Source organism: Photinus pyralis, unplaced genomic scaffold, assembly GCF_008802855.1.
Source record: "Photinus pyralis isolate 1611_PpyrPB1 unplaced genomic scaffold, Ppyr1.3 Ppyr1.4_LG4, whole genome shotgun sequence".
Lineage (NCBI taxonomy): Eukaryota > Metazoa > Arthropoda > Insecta > Coleoptera > Lampyridae > Photinus > Photinus pyralis.
Genome location: NW_022170511.1, coordinates 45,713,019 through 45,721,770, shown reverse-complemented (window position 1 = coordinate 45,721,770; position 8,752 = coordinate 45,713,019).

Sequence of the window (8,752 nt, the reverse complement as noted above, 5' to 3'; positions counted from 1 at the left end):
GTGTACGAAATTTAACTTAAAAAATAAGTAAAAAGGTATCCCGTAAAATATTTTTATGGTTTAATATTGTGGACATCACTTTACGCAACTTGGGATGGACATCAGGGACAGGCAGGTGGTTTTTTACAAGCAACCAGGTGCCCAATTCTACTTCCTGATTGGTCATCGGCCAAGTTTAAATTTATATGCGTTGTACATGAAACTTTTTAAATTATACCTTATATGTGAATAATTATACCTCGTACTTTTCCAATTACATCATTTTGCAACAAATTTTAATTAATAAATATTGTCGTCTGATATACAGAGGTGTGAGTTATTACGATCGAAATAGTAGACGGAAAGCGAAAAATAGTTCTGTGTTAAAGCCGTCCAAAGAATACTACTAAGAGAATTGATATTTTCGTATAATTTTCGGCTGGTTCGTGTAGTGTAGAGGAAAAGTAAGAAAAGACACATGAATTACTTCCTCTCATTAAAGCAGAGTCGACCTGAACTGTAAGTTCTGTAAATTCTGGAAAATGTAAAAGTTTTATACAGTTTTTAAAAAAATGTGTTTAAAAGTCTAAAAGGATTGTTACGATTTTTTAACAATTTTGAAGGGTTTATAGATTCTGATCCTAAAAAAACCGCAGAGATGTTTCGAAGAAGATTACAAGGAAATTCTAAGACGACTAAAAATAATAGCAGGTTGTATGACAATGTTAATGATTGCAATTCTAAAAGTCTTAGAATTTAGTGCTGTTTCCAAATTCATCATAAAAAATAGGGTTTCCATTAACAAAATTTCCAAATAAGGTTGTCCAGGTTTATCCTGGTAACGCTCTTAAAAACATATTCTTCAAAATTGATACATGTAACTTAACATGACAATTTGTTAAACTTGATTTGATAAACGTGCGTGTTATTTTAGTAAAAAATAGTATATTAAGATACAAGTGTATAATCAAGTCTTTAAAGCACGCGCAACGAGTTTAAGGGCACGACGCAAAGCGGAGTGCCTTTAACGTTGCAAGTGCTTTAAAGATCAATTATACACGTGTATCTTATAGTATTTTTTATTATACCTGCAGTATAATTTAAAAATAGGAAATACAATGAAGTCATATTGACGTTATACTCGAATACATGTCTAATTAAGTGGGCTGGGTGTTCGTAATTTCACGATTGCCATGGAAATGTCACTTGACGTTTGCTTACAAAAATCATCGTCTTTGTGAATTAAACGATTTCCGTTGTAAAAGAGAATACACCGTCCATTAAATCGATTATTGTAAAATCTAAACAAACGTTGGTAGGTGTAAAATCCAACTCCAGTAAAGCCTATTATAAAGAATATGAAAAGTTGTTTCCATGGATGAGTAGGAAGTTACTTACGAATACAGTCTTAAATGCATCCATAATGCTAGCATATATGAAGGAAATGTCAAAGGTATTTAAATCTTCTATACTTTGGTGCATTCATTCAAAACTTTAAAGCAATGCTGCGATTAAAAAGTGGAACAGATTTGGAAGCATCCCTAAATTACGCGCGTTTGTGAAACCTTTAACCAAAAGATAGGTACAAAAGCCAAAGAAATATTCTGCATTTACAGAAAGTGACCTAAGAGGATTTTTTATTTCATCCAGATGACAGTTTCAAAAGTCATACTTGAAGTATCGTTACTTAGCAACTTTAAAGCACGTGTGTTTTAAAGGCCCTTTTTCGCACGCATTTGGGTGTTTCAAACGGAGATTGTGATTCAGGTATAATAAAAAATAATTTGCTAATATGGTAATCATGTAAAAACTAACTATACCATAACCGACCGCCCATGGAATTCGCTATACGCGGTCTCAGATCGCCTCGCAGGCCATGAGATCGTATGTACACCTAATATTTATATTTCATCCTTGCGTAATCCCGTCCAAAACTTAACGCCTTTGGTAAAAAGACGAAGAAATTTGAGAGATCTCTCATTATCTCGTTTAGATTAAATTACCTTCAGATTACTTTTTTGCACGAATGCTAATTTGAAATTAACATGTTTACGAAATCGAAAAAAACCAACGTCAAATTATAAATCGAAACTGAATCCCTTAACTTTTTATGACGCCACAAAGGCTTTTAATGAATTTTACCATCATTAGCAGATATCTTAATAAGATGAAAGACGCCACCGACAGATTAACATTAATTATCGGGATAAAATTTAAAGACGTTGATTGGTTAGTTAACGGCGAGGATTTCACAGTTGTTAAGTTTTTTAACCTACCGCCGATTTTCTGAAAATTTGCGATCGAAAAGGAATTTTCTGTTAAAAGTTTAAAGTCGCGATGTTATCGATAGCGCTTCTGTAAACTAATAGCGGCTTTTTGAAGGAATCCGGTAGAAAATTGGTATAATTTTCATGTCTTGATTATGTTATGACAGGTATTCGCTTGGTGTAGTACATGCTATAATAAAAATGTAATTGCATACTGGCTACATTTCGCTATATGGCTGCGTTTTGCAAAGTAAATGCCGATGAGGTTCGTTTAATTACTTGAATTTTTCATCGTATATACTTTAAATTGCTTAACCATCGGAAATTTAAATAATTTTACGTGCTTCATTTTTGGTTTTACTGTTAGGTTTTGACGGATTTATATCCAAATCTGTTTTGGCAGCGTAATGATTCAAATTGTTTGTGGCTGAAATATCAGCTACCTTTAAAAGATGGGTTGCTATTACAGGACACGAACGAGTATTTGCTGTCCCGTGATATAAACAATCAGAATTTCTTTCTTCTATAATCGTCCCGTAGAAGGTGAAGAGTTTCATCAATTGGTCGAAAAGAAGATTACTCAAAAATAAAGAATGCTGAAAAGGAATTGTGCATTGAAGATGGTAGTGAACTGCAAAACCCTGTAAAGTTTCTTTGGATTATCGAGTGGTAGTGTCCCCCCCCCCCCCCCGGCCCCCTCAGAGGAGATTACCCTTTCAGCTATATTCACTATTCTGTGGATGGCAAATTCACAGGATTTTCCTGCTTGTTGGCACATTGGTGATTTGATTACTAATGGGCTCAGGCTTCCCTATGCCCTATTAATGATTAACATTTTAAATGTATCGTAATTTAAAAACTGCTTTAAAAAATGTAAGTCTTTTAGAGTATTCTCAGATTGCGTTAAGTAAACACGTGATTAGCAATGAAACTGATTTCTAACCTTGAAAAAGTCAGAGACACTGAGACACTTTTTTGTTTGATTTCTCTGACCTCGCACAGTGCAGGTCCTGAAAGGGCAGGGTCAGTACATTCGACTTTAAAATCAAACAAACAATCTGACCTGTCGCGAGAAGCTCTTAACTCTAGAATGCGCATCGCTCTCAACGGAGTTGGAACGGCTTTTTTCGACCCAAGGCCATCGGTGGCGAAGTTCCTAGAGGAGAAAAAAAGGAAACTGCCTGATTCAGAACTATTAATTTTATTTTTTACCAATCTGTATCAACTCAATAAATGGCTATTATTATTATTATTATTATTAACTATATCAAGACCAAGAGTATGTAAAAAAGTTTTTCGCAAAGGACAATAACCTTTAAATACAATGTCCTTTGATTCTTTTAATTAGGGACTTCATAATTTTTTAACAAAAGATTTTTTGTATTCTTAGTAATTTCATTATTCTTTAAAATTTTGTTGTATTTTTAAATATTGCTTTTTTTACGATCTTACAAGTGAAGGTACAAAAGGTTATTTGAAATTGAGCTGCGATTTTGGTCCAAGAGGTTGCGAAGCCAGGCTTGGCCTATTACAATGTTCTAGGATACATAATTTAGTGTGATTATATGGACTATAGAAGCTAATATATTAATTAAAAAATACGTAGCAAGATTTTTACTGCAATTTATGCAAAAATTTTCCGGATTCCCCTTTTTGCTGGGACCCACCCGGTAGTTTCGAGCCATTTTCAATAGGCTTGTTACATATGGTATATACGTCAACTGTGCAAATTTTGAACCCAACCGGTCCAAGCATTTGGCAGTTAGTGTTTACAGACGGACAGACGGATACCATCGACTCCCCTATAAAGCTTTCATCACTTTGCTCCGCCGCTTAATAATGTTGAATTTTGCACGATGGAGATGCGGTCTCGGTTACGGACACATCAAATATGTCGTCAGGTCCCAGTAAAAGTTCAGCTTCCAGTAATGTTCAAGATAGTAATTCAAGTGTCAATCTTCCCCAAAATTGCATAATGAAGTGACCAAAATTTCAATTACAACTTTAATTGAAAAAAAAAACAAATTCCTATCGTTTTGAATAATTATTCTTCAAATGTTCTATTAACATTCAGCATAAAATAGTTAAAATCTTGTTACTCGTACTTAACTACATAACATTCTGTTCATATTTCTTTGTTGTTCCAAATTAAGACTTAGGACGGTAAGTATGACCCTCTGTCATAATCGTGCAGAAAATAATGCGTGTATATTTTAATATTTTAGTAGAGATAAAATTCTCTATTACAAAGCCGAAAGGGAAGTTTGATAGAAGTAATTGCCTCCCCTAATAATTGAGGTTTAAATTCGCTATACTTTGCCGCCACTTCTAAGGAATGTCGTACAATCTTCGTGGTCGCTTCCGTTTGGGTCATAATGGCACCGAATTTTTTTTTGCTTTAGTCCGTTTTAATTAAGTTCGCGTACTCGATTTTTAAAATTGGATCTACCATACACGTACTGCAGCTAAAGCTGAAAAGGTACGCAATTAAGTGGAATAAATGGGAATTCAAAGTAAATGAAGAAATAATTGACCTATTAAGGCTATAGAAAAGGAAAATACGCTTAAAGGGGAGCTTTAAGTGATTCGAAATTATAACTTTGTTAAGAAGCGATCGAAATTTTGCATGTTGTAGGTATAATTTTTAAAATTTGTTTATTCACGTTTGCCGGTTTTTGTAATTGAAGTATTTTTAGTCGACAATTATTAACGTAACGGTTACTAATTTATATTTTACTTGAGGTGACAGTAAACTGTGTCAAAACAATTTACAAAATTATCACGTGTAGCTGGGGTTGCTTGTAGTTCTACTTATTTTCCTATACGCAAAGCCTCAAGTCTTGCATTCTTAAAAATATATTTTGAGCCATTAAAAAAGTTAATTGGGCGTTTTGGAGATGAATAATTGTCAGTACTGATTTGTAATGTACTCGCACGCTTCGAGCCATATTTTTACATTCCGTGCGCCTTTTGGAGGTAATTTATGATATTAGATCCGTAGCGTATTAATGATTGGAATTGAAGCTTCGTTTAATATAATCTTAATTAACCAATCTGCATATTGGAATGACGGTCGGGTATTAATTTTTGAAAAAGTCTGTACGCATGTTAAGCTTTAAAGTAAGCGAATCTTACTCTCGAACGTCGCTCGCAAACTTGTTCTGAATACTAATGCAACTAATTGGACGATAGTAATTATTGGGTACGTTGCCTCGCCACCGAAGAAGCTCGTAAATTCTTATTTTGATGTGATTCTACAACTGTACGCATAAGGACTTTATTTTTCAGAAGACAATTATTGACAAAAATTATTCGTCGCTATTATTACCGACACAAACCCCGCAATTACAACCAACATCCACATTGTTTACACCTAAACTTTTTTAAATACCAATGAAAATCAAAGCAACTAAACGAATAGTACATAAAAATGACGTTGGCGCGTGCCTCTAAACTGCAGTAGACTAAAATCATTTATGCAATCGTACCTTCCGTCTATGTATCCGTTTCTGTTAACATCACAACTAAAGAATCCTTTTTGTACATGTGAAGTAACTAAAACACTGTTCAAATGAAAATTAATTACTTACCTAGTACTGGAACGAAGCCTTGACGTTTACCGGTTTTAGTGATCACTCTGTAAATGAACTGAAAGCATTTACAAGTGTCGTGCCGAACACAAGGCAAGGCCGTACAGCTTTACCCCGTTATCAGGTTCATAAGTGACCTTTATGCTGACCTGAGAAATTGCAATTAACAATAGGTCTTAGTTCGACTACCAACTTAAGAAATTTCAATGAAGTAAGTGTAATTAACAGTAGCTAAATAAATCTGTTGTAGTAAACTGTATCCGATTATGTCGTGAGGGATAGGGATCTCAAAAGAAGCACCCTTAATGCATTTGAATTTTAAGACCAGTTTTTTGGGACGTCGGCAAGCCGTACAATTAATTCATTTTTTGCGCGATCGGTCATTTCTGACTATTTACCATGGGTGTTTCCATGACAGTACGTAGAATTTACCAGTTGCTATGATTACGACGACGTCAAAATTACTTACCGATCTAAAAACAGAACAGCAAAAATACTTACCGACGCCTTTTTAAAAATCAACAGTCTTAACATTACATTTAATCTTTAATTATTGTTAGGTACATTAAACGTACAATTTGTGCTGTTGTTTCCTATAGCAAGACGCTTATAAAGTCATAAAGGAAGTGCAAAGCTAGTAAACTGCATCAGACACATGCACAATTTTATGAAATTATTAATTTCAATTTTGACAAATAAACTGGTTACCTAGTGATGTACACCATACCACTTCGATCATTTCGATTTATTCTGCTCGTTAATTTCTTAGTGCATATTTATATTGGTTGCATAATTTTAATTTCGATCGCGCAAAAAATGTTATAAGCACGTCGAACGGTAAGGGTTACCGTTCTCAGACAATAATTGGAGTCGTCGCTTCGCTCCTCCTCCAAACAATTGTCTTCGAACGGTAAAAATCCCTTACCGTTCTCCATACTTAATATACTATTATTTTTCATTTGCCTATTATATGTCAATTATATCTGTCATATGTGATATATACAGCAGTCTATTACGCCCAAGGGCATAATGAGAGGGCATAATGGATTGTCATCTCATTATGCCCTCAAACGGCCTGTCAAATTGATTGACGGAGTTATATTATGTAATAAAAAAAGATGCAACTTGATTCGTATGAAGCACTTTAATGTTGGGCAAACAAGAATCATGACATTTGTATATTGGAAATGCATTCTTTGGAACGATGAAAAATAAAATGTTGTATGCACCTCAGGCATTACTCAATATTTAACCGTCGGGCGACTTACAATCCCTCGGGCCGGAGGCCCTCGGGCTCTGTCGCCCTCGGCATAAATATGGCCTTAATGCCATTGATGCATAAATAACTATTTAGACAGTATTAACCAAATACGCCCCGGCATATCCTACGTTCCCTCTCCGTATTTTGAAAAGTGTGTATAAGGTAAACTCTTAATTTAGAGGGATCTTTTTGCCTTTTTCATCTTAGCAACTTACATTTCGGAAGTAACGCAACTTTGAGCTTTTTCGTGAATTTATTTTGCATTCAAGAAGTTTAGTTCAAATCAGAAGAAATTCTGGAAAAAGTTTGTTCATTTATTTTTCATTGGCTGAATTAGAGGGAGAGTTTTGTGAAATATTAGTAAATAATTGGACAAATGGTTGGTAACTTTAAAAAACTAAAAATTTCGATTACTTATTAGTTATTTTGTATAGAAAGTGGGCAAATTTGCCAATACGGAAAAGGGGAATCAAAGGGAACTTTTCGAAATGAAAAATTTTCGGCAAACATGCCGCAACTTTCTTGGAACCTTTACAGAGGAACTTTTGGCAATAGAGGGATCTTTAGTAATTTAATCAAAAAGAAATAGAACACACGGCTATATGAAGGATTAAGAGAGAAGATTTAAAGGACGTAACTTTGAAGCAAATACATGAAGGTTTTGAGGAAACAAGGAGAAATTATGTGTGATGAGAGAAAATTCTGAGGAAATGCACAGGAACCAAAAAATAAAGAGCGGGTTTTAAGTAAATACTTTCTACCTATGAGAATTACGGCAATTTACGTGAATGCAAGAAAGTCTAAAAATTGGAAGCCAGAGTAACGTGACCTTTATTTCTCTTTTCTGTTTTAAACCATACTTAATAAGCGAAAATTGCAAATTAACGACGTAGTATTTCTGTATCTATTACCTATTACACGATCTCTGCCAATACCAAATTATCTCGATGCAGTTTTCACGTTTCAAAAATTTCTGTAACCACTGCAGAGATTTTACCTTGCAACTTGCAACCCTTCTTATTTTTAAGCTTGTGGAGCAGACAGACAGGTCGTCTAGTGACTTGTGTCATTTCTGTAACGTGAATAAGGGAACTAGGATTCGTCAAGATTCCTTTTCCTTTTCCTCGACTGTTGGTTTTTTCTGTAAATTCCTTTAAACCACTACATTACGACGGGGTGGCCTTCTCTTAAAAAGCATGGCATTAGTAATAATCCGCCGAAAATATCACTAAATGGTGGTTGTCAACCTAATGTGGCCGGCTGGAATCCAGAAGCTGGAATAGTCACTTAGATTATAGATACGAGCAGAAATTATATTCGCATTGACTAGTTGTGATTAACGTTGCGAAACAATAATCTAATTTTAATTACAGTTTTGTGAAACCGTAACTTGCAATAATGAGCAGTTTGAATTATTTTGCTGGCGCGCCTTCGAGATACAAACAATTCAATAAAATTAGCATAATGCAGCACAGAGATTTCCTTATTCTGGACAATCTGGTTGCATGCTTTGGTTTATGCAGTCAGTCGATATCGAAAACGTTCGATTTTATTCATAAGTGGAATTTAAAGATGTTATCTGTGTCAATATACAATAAATGTATGCAGTACATTAGTAGTTTGTAGCCGTAAGTGCATCTAAAAACACCTTGTTA